The sequence below is a fragment of the Leptodactylus fuscus genome, chromosome 6 (genome assembly GCF_031893055.1).
Source record: "Leptodactylus fuscus isolate aLepFus1 chromosome 6, aLepFus1.hap2, whole genome shotgun sequence".
NCBI classification, from domain to species: Eukaryota; Metazoa; Chordata; class Amphibia; order Anura; family Leptodactylidae; genus Leptodactylus; species Leptodactylus fuscus.
The window spans coordinates 19,059,620-19,075,662 of record NC_134270.1 but is presented as its reverse complement, the minus strand read 5'-3'; the positions used below and the strand labels follow the sequence as shown (position 1 = coordinate 19,075,662).

Sequence of the window (16,043 nt, the reverse complement as noted above, 5' to 3'; positions counted from 1 at the left end):
GTTGTAGTTTTGCAACAGCTGCAAGGCCACATTGACAGGTGACCCTGCAGCTGTACGGGGACGCATAGAGTGTTTTTTTTTGCGGGGCCAGAAGTACTTTTTAGTTATACCATTTTGGGGACTATCTATTGCTTAGATCACCTTGTATTGAAAAAAACCCCGGTGGTTTATGATATATGATTTTCTACTTTTATATATATATTCTAGGGACAGGAGGTGATTTAGAACTTTTATTTATTTCATATTTTTATTATATATTTTTAAAGCTTTTTTTTTTTTTACTATTTTATTCCCCCCCCCGGGGGCTTGAACCTGCGGTCACTTGATTGCAAGTCCCATAGACGGCAATACAAGTGTATTGCCGTCTATGGGACATTCTGTATATTACTATTACGGCTGGTCATAGACCCAGCCGCAATACTAATATAGCAGTGACAGGCCTGGGAGCCTCATTAGGCTCCCGGCTGTCACCCGAACAGGTCGGCTCTTGCGATATCGCCGCGCAGGAGCCGGCCTGCAACTTCACAGGTACGGGGCCGGTGGGGACCGGCCCCGGGGGAGAAGGGGCCGCTGATACAGACTACAGACCCGGCATCCGCTGTACTAGAGAGGCGGATGCCGGCGAGGGATAGACGCCATCACAGGTGCCGGGGCCTGAGACATCGCTGCGCTCCTCTGCCCTGCATGAAGCCAGCGGCGGGGGGACGGAGGAGCGGAATAGCATCACTCCTGCTGGCTTCATGCAGGACAGAGGAGCGCAGCGATGTCTCAGGCCCCGGCGTCTATCCCTTGCCGGCATCCGCCTCTATTACGGCGGGTGCCACATTCGGACTATAAGACGCACCCTTCTTTTCCCCCCAAATTTTGGGGAAAAAAAGTGCGTCTTATAGTCCGAAAAATACGGTAGTTAAGATCAACTGTTTTCATATCTGAGCTAATTTGGCTGTAGACCAGTGTCACCCTTATGGACTGTTCTCTACATAAAACATATCTGGTCTGTCTAGACTGCATGGTTTTTACCCTGTGGTTTTACCTTTGTTTCTGGGGCTGCAACGCTCTGGCTGGTACTCCTCACATCTGGTGGACCTGCCATCTAGCCTTTCACTTTTTAGATGTCAATCCACAGGATATCTCAAAGACTTCTGGGATAGTCTATCCCACTAACCACACCAATCTATTATACTCACTGTTAAGCCATCTGCCCTTCGATATACACAATATAAATTCATTCAGTATATATTAATGGCAGTGAGAATCCATATGGCTTCCAATTGGAAGAAACCAAGTCTTTCCCCCTATGCCCAACAGCAGCACAACTGGGGTATTCCTGCCCCTATGAGCTGTTAGGACAGGTGAAACTTTTAATTACCTAACAGCTTTGACCCCTATAAGAGGCCGGAAGACCAACTCCCCCTTGTGTTTTTTTCTGTCCTGTGGGACAGGACAGGTAGTAGAAGGAGAGGTGTTCTGGCCTCTTATAGGGGTCGGGGCTCCCTCTCCCCTGAGCCTTACCTTCGGCTTGATTTTTTTCTTTCTGGTCCCGCGCTGTGTCCCCTGCTGCCGGCTCTCCCTCCACATGCATCCTGGCTCCGGCGCACGTGTGCGCGCGCGCGCTGGGTGCCGGAGGGAGGAACCCAGGTTCATCCGGCCGCGGGGGGGAACCTTTCTGCCGTGGCCGGGGTTCCGGCAGCGGTGGCCCTAGAGTGGGCGGCCACTTCTGGCTGGCCCCGCATGCGCGGTAGGTCGCGGCTGGAGCTGGCCGCGGCTTAGGGTCTTTTTATGTATTTCTGGAGGTGACTCCTCCAGTTCACTGGCTGGACCTTAGGGCTTGGTCCACCCCCCTCCCTCCACCTCGGCTGCAACAGGGGAGGGGGGAGTGGAGACCCCTTTAGCTTATCTGGGTGGGGCTTCTGGATCCGACCCCTCCCCTTAAACCCCCCCTCCATCTCCTATCCTTTGCTTGTCGCTCCGGTTACAGGCCCTTACTCAAGCACCCTGTGTCAGAGTAGTGATTACTTTGCTGATTGCTTTGTTGAGACAAAGTTCCTACTTCATAGAGGTCTGGTGGAGGGGGAGGGAGTGACTGGGTTACCTGCTAATTTTAAGGAGATTGATTGTCTGTTTCTTATCTTCCTAGAATGTCATCTTCATCCTCTTCCGCCCTTCCTCCTAGGAGAAAGAGTGCGTCAAAGAGGAAGCATCTGGCCTGTGCCAAGTGCAGGATCCCGCTACCAGATTCTTGTGAATACAGGTTTTGCCAGGGGTGCAGAGCTCCTCCCTCTGAAGCCACCCCCATCCGAGAGGTAGTGTCGTGGGTCAAAGACTTTGTGTCGCATTTCATGAGAAAGGTGGAAGACACTGTTTCCCACCTGGCGAAGAGGCCCTGCCTGTAGTCAACTGAGCCCTCTCTTCCCCCCCTGGAGAAGCTTCAGATCAGAGAGGTGGATTCTTCCTCCGAGGATCCGGAGGATGCAGAGAAGGAAATTTTCCCAATAGAGAGGATGCCTAAGCTATTTAAAATTATCAGGCCTAGAGATCGAGAGGCTGGCGAGGGGCCGAGCCACAGGTCGAAGACCTTCAAAGGCAACTCGGATCTAATCCGGACCATGGAGGGAGAGTGGAGATGTCCGGGATCCCTGGGTCATTCAAACAGTGCAGGACGGCTACAGGATAGTCTTCACATCTCCTCCTGTAGACAGATTTGTAACAACTCGCCCTTTTCAGGGCCCCAAACAACTTCATCTGGAGAAATCCGTCCAATAATACGTGGGCAAAGCAGCATTGGAACCTCTTCCTCGAGCGGAACAAGGCCAAGGTGTCTACTCTCCGGTTTTCCTGGTACCCAAGACTTCAGGCGGATGGTGAATGATTATTGATCTCAGGTACCTGAATCAGTTCATCCACAAGGTACGTTTCCACATGGAAACCATCAAGTCTGTGCTACCCTTTCTACAGCCCTGAGATCACTTCGTCCCCCTGGACCTAAGGGATGCATACCTCCACGTACCTATCTTTCCCGCACACAGGAAATTTCTAAGAGTGGCAATATACGTAGAGGGAAGACTACTGCACCTTCAATTCACCGCACTCCCATTCAGCATATCATCAGCCCCCCACACCTTCACAAAGGTGATAGCTCCAGTCGCTACCACCCTGCGCCTCCAAGGGATCTTCATAGTCCCATATCTGGACGACTGGGTTCTCAAGGCTCAGTCAAAGGAGGTCCTCACCACGCAGGTACAGACCATAGTAACTTTGCTAAGCCAGCTGGGCTGGCTAATAAACTGGCAAAAGTCAGTCCTGATTCCATCTACACGAATCCAGTTCCTGGGTTTAATTTTAGACTCTCTCAGCATGACGATCTCTCTGCCCTCTCCTCGCAAGGAAAAGATTGCTCGAGTGGTTCATCATCTCTCCGTCACCAGGAAGGTCACTATCAGGACGGTCATGAAAGTCCTAGGCTTGATGTCCGCCTCCATAGAAGCAGTCCCCTGGGCCCTGTGGCACATGCGCCCACTGCAGAATGAGATCTTGAGAGTGTGGAATCACAGTCCTTCGGGACTACAGAAGCCGATCCAGTTAACCATCAGTACCAGGCGCTCACTAGCCTGGTGGTCCCATCTACGCAATGGGCAGTCCTCGTCCAGGTTCACCTGAACCCTGTTGACAACAGATGCCTCCCTCACAGGATGGGGAGCTCATCTGAGGGAGACCCCGGAGCAAGGTACATGGAACCATCCGGAGAGAATGCGCTCATCCAATTGGCACGAGCTTACGGCAGTTCACCGAGTACTTCTGACATTTGCGCCTGTTCTGCAGGGGAAAGCAGTCAAGATACGGACATACAACCTGACGGCAGTCCATTGCATCAACAAGCAAGGGGGAACCAGGTCCTCCTCTCTTCTGCAGGTCACCAACTTGATCTTCCTCTGGGCAGAACAGAATCTTCTCCAGATGTCGGCAGTACACATCCAAGGTTGTCTGAACATCCTGGCGGATCAACTCAGCAGAGGCTTGACAACCTCAGGAGAATGGTCTCTAAACCAAGACATCTTTCACCATCTCACCAGGATGTGGGGTCTCCCCAAGGTGGATCTGATGGCCACCCAATACAACACCAAAGTAGAAAGGTTTTTCTCCCTGTACCGGGAAGACAACCCTTTGGCGGTGGATGCCCTGTCAATACCTTGGAGGTTCAAACTGGTGTACGTTTTTCCTCCCATTCCGATGATTCCGAAGGTATTGGCGAAACTCAGGCAGGACCAGAATTCGGCAATAGTGATCATGCCGTTCTGGCCAAAAAGGGCATGGTTCACCGACCTCATCCTTATGAGTCGGGGGAACTACTGGAGGCTTCCAACAGTCCGAAACCTGGTAACTCTAAACAGCCGGCCGTGCCAGGGCCTGGACAAGTTCAACCTCACTGCCTGGAGGTTAACAATGCCGTATACGGAGAAGGAGGATTGTCCCAGGGAGTGCTAAGGACCCTAGCACATTCAAGAGCAGAATCAACTAATCAGTGCTACCAAATGATCGCCGGATATTCCAGAGTTGGTGCACAGGTAAACAGCGCGACCCTAACAGAAATTCAGTCTTGGAATTCCTTCAAGACGGCCTAGAAAGGGGGCTAGCTCCCACTATCCTGAAGGTCCAAGTTTCAGCTCTGTCTGCTCTCCTGGAGACCAGGTTATGACAAGATCCTCTTATCAAACAATTCCTAAGAGGGGCTACTATGCTCCGCAAACAAGTGTGTCCCTACCTCGGACCTAGCGGCGGTTCTACAGGGGCTCTGTGCTCCTCCCTTCGAACTCCTATCTGAAGTGGATTGGAAGTACCTGTCATACAAAGTAACTTTCCTGCTGGCAATAACCTCCGCCAAAAGGGTTGGTGAGTTACAGGCCCTAGCGGCCTCTGAACCCTTTATAACCTTCTTTCCAGAAAGAGTACAGCTGAGGTTCATCCCAGGATTCTTGCCAAAGGTACCCACTCTTCAGAATATCAACCAGATAATTGTCTTACCAGTCTTTTTTCCCTCTCCCACCTCTGAGTGGGAGGAGAAGATGCACAAGTTGGACGTGATGAGAGCATTACGGATGTACTTGGAGCACACTGCGCCCTTCCGGAGATCAGAGATCTTGCTAGTCAACGTGTTTGGCCAGAGTAGAGGTGCCAGAGCATCCAAACCAACTCTGTCAAGATGGATCAAGGAGACCATCATCTGCTCCCTACGTGCTCAAGATCTTCCGGTACCAGACTTTGTCCATGTCCATGCCCATGCCACCCGTGCAGTGGCAACATCTTGGGCCAAAAAGCGATCCCTTTCCTTGGATTAGATATGTGCCGCGGCTTCCTGGAGTTTGCATCTAACATTCGCCAAGCATTATGGACTGGATTGGCGGATGACGGAGTCTACATCATTTGGACACTCTGTGTTGGCATCAGCCTGCCAGGATCACCCACCCTAGGGTAAAAGCTATACTTGCTAAATCCCCAGTTGTGCTGCTGTTGGGAGTAGCGGAATGAAAGATTATGAATGATAATCTGTTTTCCCTTAGCCCAAACAGCAGCACAAGGCTCCCTCCCTATGCTGTATTTTGTACTAGGTTGTATTACTTTGTATAATTTCTGTGAAATATACGTGGTACTTTATACTTGCTACTAACACAAGGGGGAGTTGGTCTTCCGGCCTCTTATAGGGGTCAAAGCTGTTAGGTAATTAAAAGTTCCAACAAGACGGATTGAGGGAAGGGAGGATTTACAGCCCACTTACTTGAAACTTCTACTAGTGAATAAAGTCCAACTGGGTCCAGTATCAATGCTTAATCCAGAAATGGGTGATGCATGTGAATAAAGCCCATCGGCCGTGGGACGAGTTCAAAGTTGAATATCGGATAAAAGGATTCCAGCTGCACTCCAATTCCATAAAACATAGCTTTTATTCACATCGACTTAAAATCCAGGGTGAAATGCAGGTACTCTTGTTATCACAAGACATCCATGTCAATTGAAAGGAAGAAACAGCTGACGCGTTTCGAGGTAGTAAAAAACCTCTTAGTCGTAGCCTATTAAATTAAAAGTTCCACCTGTCCGAACAGCTCATAGGGGCAGGAATACTCCATTTGTGCTGCTGTTTGGGCTAAAGGAAATCAGATTATCATTCATAATCTTTCATTCTTTGACAGAGGTCATTGGCTGTGTAGACACAATGATGCTCCATGAGAAAAATCAATGCCATTATCTCCATGTCCCGCCCTTATTTTGATAAGGTCTGGTTTCTTTGGGTTAATAGATCTGGGTTTACATTATTTCTAATTGTATAATTCTTTGTACATTTTGAATTATTTACAGTTTACATTATTGTCCTTTTTCTACCTGTACAATGTGTACTTTTTTGTACTGTTATACGATAAATACTTTTGAAACTGTAGATTGAACTTAGAAAATCAAAATTTTTACAAAAATTACATTTTTTGGGAAATTATAGCCCCAGAAACTCCACCAGTATGGAACCTTGTAAACATCAAGGATGTTGTTGCTTAACCAACCATAATAAAAATGAAAAGAAAATTGAGTTTTATTGGTTTTGTTCTACGTTCTACAAAAAAGTTAATTCAAACTTGCTCCACAATCATTGCATCGATTACTCAATTCCAAAAAAATTGTTAAATTTGCTTGGACACCAGAGACTCAGCATACGGGTACAGAGGTAGCAAACCTAATCTTTTCAAACAACTTTTGAGTCATTAATAAAAGTTATAAATATATTTTATTAATGGATTTTAGCTCCTGTCCTTGAAATCCATTTAATGTCCCTTAATTGTTCTTTCCCGTTTCTCTATTGCCAGAGAAAATCGTCTTACCGCTTCTTCACTCTGAGAATAGGTATAATAGAGAACAACTGCAGAGGGTCACGTCAAACTGGTATATCGAAGGCATTATAAAACCTAGAACTGTGGTTTTGGTGTCATATGAAACATGAGATTCTTAGACTACGTAGCATCCCTTCTGCCAAGGGAAGTTGTTATGGTGACTTTATTAGAAGAGTTCAAGGCCTAGATGCTTGGAGAGTAATAGCATTGCAGGGTATAAAACAAAAATATTAATTAAATAATAAATACTACTAATAATACTAATATAATACAACTTCTCTGATATACAGGAAGATCTGATTTCTAGCTAAAAAAAAAAATTCCTTCACTCTCAAAATGAAAATGGTTTCTCCTTTGTGTGAATTCTGAGATGTATAACAAGATCTGATCTCTGGTTAAAGTATTTCCCACATTCTGAACACAAAAATGGCTTCTCTCCTGTGTGAATTCGATGATGTCGAACAAGATTTGACTTCTTGCTAAAACATTTCCCACATTGTGGACATTGGAAGGGCTTCTCCCCTGTGTGAATTCTTTGATGTGTAACTAGATCTGATTTCTGGCTAAAACATTTCCAACATTCTGAACATGAGAACGGTTTCTCCCCCATATGAGTTCTCTCATGTTTCACAAGATGTGATTTATTTGTAAAACATTTCCCACATTCGGAACATGGATACAACTTCTCTGTTTGCGTTCGTTGATGCGCTTTAGAGATATGACCTTTTCCATATTCTGAACATGAAAATGTTTCCTGCTCCTCTGTGTGACTTCTGAAATGTCTGACAAGATCTGATTTCTGGCTAAAACACTTTCCACATTCTGAACACGAAAATAGTTGCTGCTTTGTGTGAATTATCTCATGTTTAACAAGTTGTGGTTTACTTGTAAAACATTTCCCACATTCTGAGCATGAAAATGGCTTCTCCCCTGTGTGAATTCTCTCATGTTTAAGAAGATTTGATTTGTCTCTAAAACGTTTCCCACATTCTGAACACGGGAATGGTTTCTCTCCCGTGTGAATTCTGTCATGTTTAACAAGATGGGATTTATTTGTAAAACATTTCCCACATTGTGAGCATGAATATGGCTTCTCCCCTGTGTGAGTTCTCTGGTGTATAACAAGAGCTGATTTCTGGCTAAAACATTTCCCACATTGTGTACAAGAAAATGGCTTCTCCCCTGTGTGAATTCTCTGATGTATAACAAGGGCCGATTTCTGGTTAAAACATTTCCCACACTGTAAACATAAAAATGGTTTCTCCTCCATGTGACTTCTTTGATGTATAACACTCCTTTTGAGGCTTTCATTTTGCAATAAATCAGAAGATAGGACCAGCATAGAAGGATCAGATGATAGATCTTTGCTGAGGAGGGCTGAGGGCATATTTTGGATAATAACATGTTCTTCGTATGTATCTTGTGTGATACCACCATCTTCTGTTTTATAATCTGAAGATATGAGATGTTCCTCTGACCTCCAGGTACAGTCATCTGCTAAGAAGAAAACTGATTTTATTATTTTTAAAACAACATTGACAACATTAGTGACAGCAGATGACCATCTATCAGTAGACCTCAGAGCGAGGACCAGTAGATGATGATGTTTGGCCACCAGGCTGTTCCCCTCTTCCATCTTGCAGCCACCATATTCCAAGGTTCATGTGTCACTGCTCTTGTCACCTCTCTCTTCTAGTGAAATGTTCAGTGGAGAACCATAAAGTCTCCTGTGAGTCAGTGCTATTACGTGGTGTCCGTTTCACACACTCCCTGACTACATGCATTTCAGCTCAGCAGTTAAGATGGAGGTAGACATGAGCGTACCTATCTTGAACTCCTTAGGTCTTTGTAACTCTCTAACACAAACATAGGCTTAGTAATGTGAAAGTGACAGCAAAAGGTATAAAGTTATGTGTAGATGGATGATAAGAAGAGGTAACAGTTTTCACTGCAGCCTTGCAGCGCTGGAGTCCTGGGTTCGAATCCCACCAGGAACAACATCTGCAAGTAGTTTGTATGTTCTCCCCGTATTTGCATGGACTTCCTCCCATTCTACAAAGATATGCTGATAGGAAAAAAAATGTCCATGTGCTCCTAGGGATATTGTCACTCCTTAGGGAGAGACCACCATATAGGTGTGTGGAGACTTGTTAAGCCTTTAGCACTCCACTTTGCAAGGAACTATGGGAAGAATATGCAAATCCGCCTTCCATGATGTAATTAGGAAGACAGTTGCTGCCTCATTGTTGCAAACCAATAGAGGGCGCTCACTGGAATGTGCAAGCCTGTCTTAAGACAGGATTCCAGTGAAATAACCCAATAATGGCTGCTCCCTTTAGCCTCATGCCCGACCTTCCAAGAGGCCTTGCAAAGTGGAGTGCTAAAGGCTTAACAAGTCTCCACACACCTATATGGTGGTCTCTCCCTAAGGAGTGACAATATCCCCCGAACCCTGTCTAAGCCTCTCACCTCTACCAGGTTATAGTCCTCTCTACATCGGGCTGATGAGATCCAACCAGATCGAAACAGCTGTCCTCGATTGAGAGACTATAACCTGGTAATAATCCCAGCGTCATTGCTAAACAAAGGCCTCTTGGAAGGTCGGGCATGAGGCTAAAGGGAGCAGCCATTATTGGGTTATTTCACTGGAATCCTGTCTTAAGACAGGCTTGCACATTCCAGTGAGTGCCCTCTATTGGTTTGCAACAATGAGGCAGCAACTGTCTTCCTAATTACATCATGGAAGGCGGATTTGCATATTCTTCCCATAGTTCATGTGCTCCTAGCGTACTTAGTGTGTTGCCTTGTTCTAAGGACTTGCGCTTGTTCACTACAGTACTATTTAACCCTAGCTAGGCTATGGTGTTTGTTTCTTGAAATACTTAGTTTATGTTTTCTCTCTTTCTGCAGATGACTTCCTCTCCCAAAGAGGACGAACCTCCCAGGCGCAAAGGGTCATCTAAACGCAGGCATCTTGTTTGCAGAGATTGCGACATCCCACTCCCTGATGGGTACGAATTTAACAGATGTCGCCAGTGTCGTGCCCCTCCGCCTGAAGAACCCGCTCTCCGCGACATGGTCACGTGGGTAAAGGAATTTGTCACTGATTCCATGCTGGAGATGAAGTAGGCCTTTGTCAGCTCTGCCAAAAAACCTCGCAGAGAACCACGGCCTTTATCATATCCTTCGGAGGAAGGTTCTAATACCGTGGATGCCTCTTCTGACGAAGATTCTGACACTCCCAGAACCTCTTTTCCCGTGGAGAAAATGTCAAAACTCCTCAGGTCCATCCACCCAGGCGGGCGTGATGTTGACGAGGGGGAAGCCGCAGACTCCACCTATAGAAGGTCCAGGACCTTCCAAGTGGAGCCCGCCCTGGCCAAAGCTATGAAAGAGGAATGGAAGCGTCCTGAGAAGACATTCTTCCAATCAAAAAGATTTAAGCTAATGTTTCCCCTGGAGGAAAGTGCTCAAACCAGCTGGATGTCACCACCAAAGGTAACTTTGCTGTAGCTAAACTGTCTCGGCGCACTGTAGTTCCATCGGAGGATGGATCAAACCTGCCGGACGCCATGGACAGAAGCGTCAAATGCATCTTGAGGCGCATTCACACAGCTGCGGTCTCTCAGGCCTCCATTGGTATAGCCTCCTCTGAGGTCTGCAACCATCTACAAGCTAATCCGGCGAGATTGCAGAGAGACCTTGATGACGGAGTCCCTCGAGACGACCTCCTGAAATCCTTTTCTTCTTTGTCTCTGGCTATGGAGTTCCTGACTGAAGCTGCCACGTACCAGGTGAAGGTGGCCGCCAAGGGGATGGCTTTATCGGCTGCGGCCAGAAGACTGCTCTGGTTAAAACCATGGAAGGTTGATAATGCTTCCAAGTACATCTGAGCCCTCCCTTTCGAACCAGGAAGGCTGTTCGGAAGTCAGCTGGATGAGATTATGGAGGGGTTGGCGGACAGTAAGGGGAAATCCCTGCCGCAGTCCTACGGAAGCAAACCAGGAACATCTCGAGGGAAGGTTCCCAGTGCCAATCGTCTTCCAGGCCGCAGTATAGGAGATCAGGCTTTCAGTCCAGAGGGTCTGGCCGCCGTTTTTCCACGGAGGGGCCAAAGAAGCCCTCCTTTTGACAACCATGGTACCCCTCCAAGGGAGAGATCCCCACCTGTCGGAGGGCGCCTACAAAAGTATTTTCCAGCCTGGCGTCAGAACATCCAGGACCCTTGGGTCCCACAACTAATTCAACACGGTTATCACATAGATTTCGTGTCTCTTCCCCCCGCCAGGTATATCGCAACCCGTTCTTTTTCAAGTCAAAAGCAAGCGAGTCTGGAAGGAATGATTCAGGAATATCTAGACAAAGAGGCCCTGGAACCAGTCCCGATGGCAGAGAGAGGCGTAGGCGTATATTCTCCAGTCTTCCTGGTGCCAAAAGCATCAGGGGGCTGGAGGATGATCATCGACCTCAGGTTTCTGAACCGGTTTATCCGCAAGTTACACTTCCGGATGGAAACAATAAAATCAGTGATCACCTTTCTCCAGCCCGGCGACGTTCTCGCTACTTTGGACCTCAAGGATGCCTACCTGCACATCCCCATTTTTCCTCCTCACAGGAAATATCTGAGGATAGCCGTTCTAATGCACGGCCGGCTGTGTCACTCCCAGTTTGCGGCTCTACCGTTTGGTATCACCACGGCACCCTATGTCTTCACAAAAGTCATAGCCCCGATCGCCGCCTGTCTCAGACTTCAAGGGCTATTTATAGTCCCATACCTGGACGATTGGCTGCTAAAGGCGCACTCAGAGGAGTTGCTAAAAAGCCATCTGCACGTCACCACCACTCTCTTACAGAGCCTAGGCTGGATAATCAATTGGGGCAAGTCAAACGTGGAACCCTCTACAAAGAAAAAATTTCTGGGGTTCGTACTGGATTCTATCCAGATGACAGTGTCTCTTCCTTATCAGATGAAGGAGAAGATCAGATTAGCTGTCAAACAGACGCCAGGTGTCGATCCAAACAGCCATGAGAGTGCTGGGTCTTATGTCCGCCTCAGCGGAGGCAGTCCCGTGGGCAATATGGCATATGTGCCGTCTTCAGAGCGAGGTCCTCAAGAAGTGGAACCGCAGCCCTCTGAGTCTGGATTCACGTATCCATCTATCCCTCAATTCCCGTCAATCACTCAGATGGTGGACCCATCTAAAGGATGGAAGGTCCACGGTCCAGCTGGTCTGGATCCTGTTGACAACGGATGCATCTCTTACCGGTTGGGGAGCCCATCCAGGCGAGATGTATGCAAAAGGGATTTGGAGTCGGTCAGAAAGGACCAGGTCTTCCAGGTGCGAAATCAGAGCCATCTACCTAGCACTGCTATATTTTGCCCCCTCCCTTCGGGGCAGGGCAGTGAAGATACGCTCAGACAATTAAACCGCAGTCCTCTACCTGAACAAGCAGGGAGGTACCCGGTCACTCGCCCTTCTGAGAGAGACAGATCTCATTTTCTCCTGGGCAGAGAAGAATCTTACCCATCTCACGGCAGTTCACATCAAGGGAGCCTTGAATGTTATAGCAGACCAGTTGAGCCGGGGTCTGACGGTGTCAGGCGAGTGGTCCCTGAACAAAGAGGTATTTCACCAAATAACCGACATGTGGGGAATTCGAGAAGTGGACCTAATGGCCACTAAATACAATGCCAAGGTGGAGAAATTTTGCTCCCTCTATCGGGAGGACGATCCCCTGGCAGTGGATGCCCTGTCGATTCCATGGAGGTTCAGGCTGGCGTACATCTTCCCTCCGCTTTCCATGATACCAAGGGTATTGATGAAAGTCAGACAGGAGAAGGCATCAGTGATTGCAATCATCCCATTCTGGCCAAAGAGGGCATGGTTTACCCAGCTCATTCAGATGAGTCGAGGGATATATTGGACGCTCCCCCCTCGGCACAACCTGGTCACTCAGGGTGCCAGAGTATGCCAAGACCTCAACAGATTCAACTTGACAAGTTGACCGGTCCATACCTGGACTAGAATTGCTACCCACAGCCATCAGGAATACCATAGCTCATTCTAGAGCTCCAGCCACTAACCAGGCTTACCGCAGGATCTTCAATATCTTCAAGACCTGGTGTACAGGGAAACGGGTATCACAGGATAGCCCTTCTATACAGACCATTTTGGAATTCCTGCAGGATGGCTTGGATAAAGGCCTTACACCGGCCACATTGAAAGTGCACGTAGCTGCCTTATCAGCCTGTCTGAACAGGTGTTTAACCCAGGACACCTTCATATCCCGGTTCCTTAAGGGGGCAACTAGATTAAGACCTTCTATAAGGTCGCCAGTCCCTCAGTGGGACCTTTCCACTGTCCTATCAGGACTTTGAACCGATGCAAGAAGTGGACTTTAAATTCATGACCCTGAAGGTGTCTTTTCTGTTAGCTATCACCTCAGCTAAACGTGTGGGGGAACTGCAAGCTCTGTCAGCCAATGAGCCCTACACAGTTTTTTATCCTGACCGGGCCCAATTGAGGTTTTTACTGGGGTTTTTACCTAAAGTCCCTTCTTATGCCAATTTAAATCAGGTCATCTCCCTGCCTGTGTTTTTCTCTTTTCCATCCTCTCCTGAGGAGGAGAAGTGGCACACTCTAGACATTGTAAGGTGCTTACGTATCTATCTAGAGCGGACAAGCAGTTTCAGAAGGGAAGAGAACCTGCTGGTTTCCTTTTTTGGGCGCTCCAAGGGATTGAAAGCCTCAAAACCCACACTAGCCAGGTGGATCAAGGAGGCGATAAGGCTATCTTTCATCTATCAGGGGCTTACTCCCCCTGAATTTATTAAAGCCCATTCCACCAGGGCAATGTCCACCTCCTGTGCAGAGAAACATGCGGTGTCTTTGGAGCATATTTGTGCGGCTGCCACAGTATCTTTGTAAAACATTACCGTCTAGACCTTCAAAGGCCAGAGGCTACTGCCTTCGGCCAAACAGTTTTATCATCTGTGTGCTGAGGGAGCCCTCCCTAGAGGTTATCTCGCTACATCCCCATCTGTTGTGCCGCGGTTTGGACGTGGGGGAATCATGGGTTATATAGATAACCTGTTTCCCTTAGTCCAAACAGTGGCACAAGACTCCCTCCCTATTAAATATTTATTTTTTCAGGATTTCTTTATATCTAACACAAGGGGAGGAGGTTCCTCTTACCTTCTTATAGGAGGGGGTCAGTCTTGAATTTAATTAATTAATTAAAATTCCACCTGTCCTAAACCACGCACAGGGGTAGGAATACCCCATCTGTTGTACCGCTGTTTGGACTAAGGGAAACAGGTTATCTATATAACCCACAATTTTTTTCCCATCAGTATGTCTTTGTAGAATGGGAGGAAATCCACGCAATCACAGGGGGAACATACAAACTCCTTACAGATGTTGTTCCTGGCGGGATTTGAGCCCAGGACTCCAGCTCTGTAGGGCTGCAGTGCTAACCACTGAGCCACTGAGTTGCCGCATTTTAGCTGGCTAGGTCAAATAGAAAAACATGTCATGTGGTTATTATAGTCAATGGTTTTTCTTCTGCATGTGTATGAAGGACATACACAGAGCCCTGGATCCAGGGTATTGTTTTTTGGTTGAGAATGATATCCAGTTTCCAATATGACTGCCATTGTACAGCATAGATAGTCTTTCATCCTTTTCCATCATCCGATGGGTTACCGCTGTGTCCTCTGGAAACATTATATTTTGGTTTCTATCACCGGATGTGTTTTATTGCACTTTAGTGTTGTTAATCAACTTAATTAAACGTTAAGTTTTTAGATAAACGGTTTGCAAGTATTGTATAGTGAACTACTTATTGTTATACTGGTCTCTAGGCCACCCACAGGCACTGATATATAGAATTATAGGTCAATGACCACTGGTTATTTGATACAGGTTCTAAAAACAGGCAAATGCTTTTTACTTATCCCTTGTGAGAGCAGAAAGTAATAGGCCTCATGTACCTAGAATTATTTCATGCCCATATTGCAGGGGTAAGTTTATATTGATATAGGTTTGTAAATGCACAATGTAATGGAATCACATTAAGAAAAGCATCACATGATTTGTAGCTGGAGAATGAGGAGAATCAGTGATTATTGTGTACTTAGTGGTGACTACTCACCCGGGTGGTCACCTGTAGGAATCTCCTCCTCATCACCCCTCACATATGTCTCCGGAGCATTAATAATGTTCAGATCTTCACCCGGATACAAAAGCTGTGAATGAAATATTGTAAAAGTCACCAGACGGATGGAGAAGTCACGTGGGATGTTTTATAGGAGAAGAAAAGATCATTCATCATCATGACCACCAAAAGTGACAGCAGGAGTCATCTGACCAAATAGCTGCAGGTCTCCTGGATAAATCCACCATGTTGTCATCTACCTGATCATCCTGGGAGTCATCTTCTTCCTTGCAATCCTGTAATAGAAGAGGACTGGGACATCTCTCCGTTCCTCCACTGTTCATCCAGCAGCCTCCATAGCCAGAAAACTGTGAGAAGATCCAGACAACATGTCATGTCTATGGTCAGCTTTATCCTGCCATCTCCACCTTTCTCATTACACAAGTAGAAAACATCGAGACCTTCACAGCCCTTCTACAGGGCAGAGGAAGATTTCATGTCACCTTATCTCCATCTACCTGATCATCCTGGAGGACATTTTCTTCCTTACAGTCCTGTGGTAGAAGAGGACTGGGACATCTCTCCGGTGATGTTCTCTTACTGGATGGAACTGGAGGAAACACATACAGGGACTGAATTCATTCTTTCCATAAAGATAATGAGAGGCCGTGTGTATTTAGTCATGTCTATTACCTGCTGATGTGAGGGACTGCTGATCCTCCATCATCACCTCCTTGTACACATCTTTGTGTCCTTCTAAATACTCCCACTCCTCCATGGAGAAATAGACAGTGACATCCTGACACCTTATAGGAACCTGACAACACAATGATACAGTCATCACCAGATCCCTTCATAGCGCTCCTGTATAATGTCCCAGCATTCCCAGCAGTGTCACCTCTCCAGTCAGCAGCTCAATGATCTTGTTGGTGAGTTCTAGGATCTTCTGTCTATTGATCTCCTCATGTATCAGGGAGTGAAGTGGAGGCCACGGGATTGGGCTCAGGGTTCTCCCCC

General features: G+C 47.0%; 1 pseudogene; it reads right to left on the bottom strand.

The window, feature by feature from the left end:
* Positions 1 to 7,172: 7,172 nt before the first annotated feature.
* LOC142209938 (uncharacterized) lies at positions 7,173 to 15,391 on the bottom strand (annotated as a pseudogene).
* Positions 15,392 to 16,043: the final 652 nt, after the last annotated feature.